General features: G+C 33.0%; 1 protein-coding gene across 1 annotated transcript in view; it reads left to right on the top strand.

The window, feature by feature from the left end:
* Positions 1-3,237, top strand: part of LOC103748760 (oxidation resistance protein 1) — a gene marked incomplete in the record, with an annotated part of 105,654 nt that overhangs the window by 17,091 nt on the left and 85,326 nt on the right.

The following is a 3,237-nucleotide window of genomic DNA, read 5'->3' as shown; positions in this document are numbered from 1 at the left end:
AAAGATAACAGTTTTGAAAATTAATTTAGCATTTCTTTCATCATAAAACCTGATATGAATCTTATTATTTACCATGAATTCTTGACCAGATTATCAAAATTAGATAGCGTATTTTTTCTGTAATGTATAAGGGACATTTGCAAATTAAACATTTTTTAAAGGTTAGGAACCACATAGTAAGGTAGAATTAAATTTAATACTATGTGAAGATTCTAATTTTAATGCCTATTTCAACCTTAAGTTGATATATTTGTACCTAAATAGTTGGGGTGGGAAAATAGGTTCAAATAATAAAAGGTTAAGTAATACAATTTGCTGTATTTGCAAATGTTTACAAAAGCATAAGATTACAGGCATGAGATATATCTTTGGGCTGTAAAGAGATATAAGCTACATGTTCTTGATATATGTAGTCATGATTATGAAGAGCTATCAATTTTTGTGGTTTTTGAATTTAGGAATTTGCCATTCTTTGGTTTATAATTCACTGAAATTTACATTATCTGAAGCATAAGAACCATTTTTGGGGTGGGAAAGGCTAATTAAAGCCTGAAAAAAATTTCCCTAATGTTACAAGTGATCTTAAGAAAGCTACATACTGGCCAGAAATCATATAAAACGTCTTCTAACAGATCTTTATTAAGATTTATTTTCATTTTTTAATCCCCTCTTCCACACATCAAATTATGAAAGAAACATAAATTTTAAAACTAATTAAGATTCTACTGTTTTATTACTCAGTTCTTACCATAATTTATTAATTTAAGATTTCAAATTTTTATATCATGACATTGATATTTAATACATTATATATTTCCATGTATTTCTCTTAAGATAAAACTTTATCGCAGTATATTCACAAAGTTTTTTCTTTTAAAATATTTATGTTCTAGGCAGGGCGTGGTGGTGCACGCCTTTAATTCCAGCACTTGGGAGGTAGAGGTAGGCAGGTCTTTGTGAGTGCAAGGGCAGCCTGATCTACATAGTGTCCAGGACAGCTGGGGCTACAAAGGAGACCCTGTCTCAAAAAGAAAAAAAAATAAATAAAAAAAAATTATGTTCTGATTCTGGGTGGTTATTTGGAATTACAGTCTCAGTTCTCATTGGGGAAGACACCAGATATTGACCTCTGACCTCCACACATAGGTCCACACATATGCACACACACATGCAAACACACACATACACCACAAGCTCATACAGATACACAAAAAGTTACACATCACCATTTTCCCCCTTGCTAATTTGGTATACCTTTCTACTGAAATACTTCCCAGTTATCAAACCCATTGTCATTTTCTTTTTGTTGGTGTTTATCTTTCATCCTTCCTTGTTTTACATTTCTTTTTCTTTCTTTTGTTTTCTATTAAATTTTCAAGTTGACTTGTAAAATAATGGGTTTCATTATGGAGTTTTCATACATATTTGTTATTATTTACTTTGTTCTCACTTGTTCCCCATCCCCACTGCCCATCCCTGTGCACCCTGTGCATCCTCTTCTGGGTGTTTCCCTTCCTCCTCCTAGACAGTGTCCCCTCCTGCCTTCATGTCTCATGTGTTTCATCACCCTCTTTTTCCCTCTCCTTAAGATCTCTTTTCCCCCCTATAATGTTCCTTTCTAGTTTTATAACCTATGCGTGCTTACATTAGTACATAGATAATTTTAAATCTACATTCTACATATGAGAGAAAACACAGCATTTGTGTTTCTGAGTCTGGCTTATTTTAATTTTGCTTAGCCTAATGATTTCCAGTTCCATCTATTTTCTTACAAATGTTATGATTTAATTCTTTACTGCTACCTCAAATTCCACCGTATATAGGTTATCACATTTTCTTTATTCTTCTGTTGATATATATCTAGACTGGCTCCATTTCCTGGCAACTGAGTAATGCACCAGTGAATACGATGTGCAGGTATCTGCTATGTTGACTTAGGGGTCCTCTGTGTAGTCAGGTCATGTGGTAGTTCTATGTTTAGTTTTTGAAGAAACTTTCTTTTTCTCAAGTTCTGTAATTTCTGAAACGATTTTTAGCTAGAAAACTCATATAAAGTCACAAAACCTTCATTTCACCCTCATTCCTGAAAGCTGCCTAGATTCCTTGGTTAAAAGTTGTTGACTTTTTATATTTGTTCATTTCTAGACAATCCTTTCCTGTTAGCATCAACTTTCCACTTTTGTCTTTTCAGCTCTACCCTGTCATAAGTATAGGTTAAGGCATTGTATCTTCATTGTGTTTCTTCACTCTAAGAAGCATAGTAAAATTTATAAATCCTGGAAAACTGTCAGTGATATCCACTCCTCCTATTTCTCTTATCTTTCTGTGACCCTACTTTGTATTTGAGTCTCAGTGTATTACGTTTTGTGTCATGATGCTTCATTGCTCGGTGGTCTTGCTGTGTTTTGAGTGGGTCTTCCAATGTGTGGGTAGTGTGGCCACTTGATATGAAATATGAGTGGCCACTTGCACTTCCCACTTTCTGCAGCATTCGTTCCATTACATGCTGAACTTAAGAACTCTATACTATTTCATGTGAGGCCAAGCAATTTTCTCTTCTTAACTTTTCTGCTACTTGTACTTTCTATTATCACTTCATAATTTGCAAATTAAGGAAAGTTTCTTAGCAAATCTTCTTTCTCTATCCTTCTGTAACTCTGGGTTGTCTTATTTTCATTCAGTGTGTTATTCATGTAGATTAGAATTTTTAGAGTCAGGTATTTCTTACATTTCTGCTTCTGACTATTGTTATCTTAAGTCTATTCAGTTAATGTTTTCTCTGGAGTCTTAAGTTGAAAATCTTACACCTTCATATTTTCTTTCATTTTTTGTTATTTATTACCCTAAACCTAATCCACTGTAAGAGTATTATTGTTTTTTTCTAATCCATTGTTTTGACCCATTAATCCTGGGTCTGTTGCCAAAGTATCCTAAGATGTCTCTTAAGCTGTCTAGTCCTTTTGCTTCCTAACTGTGTTTGTTACTACGTTTGTTTTCCCATTTAAAGGGCAATATGAGGATAAACATTTAGTGGAATGTATTAAGATTCTATGTTATCTTGAGGTTATACTAATGATTCAGAAACAAATTTCTCAAATTTAGTTCCAATAGTTTTCCTCTTTATACCTATAAATGGCTGAATATTTACATAACAATTAGAAACAGCATTTTGAGTGTAATGCAGATAAAGTTTGCTAAGGGATTACTATATATTTAGATGTTGCATATATTTTAAAA

This window comes from Nannospalax galili, unplaced genomic scaffold (assembly GCF_000622305.1).
Source record: "Nannospalax galili isolate Female #2095 unplaced genomic scaffold, S.galili_v1.0 scaffold284, whole genome shotgun sequence".
In the NCBI taxonomy this organism is placed as follows: Eukaryota; Metazoa; Chordata; class Mammalia; order Rodentia; family Spalacidae; genus Nannospalax; species Nannospalax galili.
Note: the sequence above shows the minus strand (reverse complement) of the source record. Positions and strands in the feature narration are given on the sequence as shown.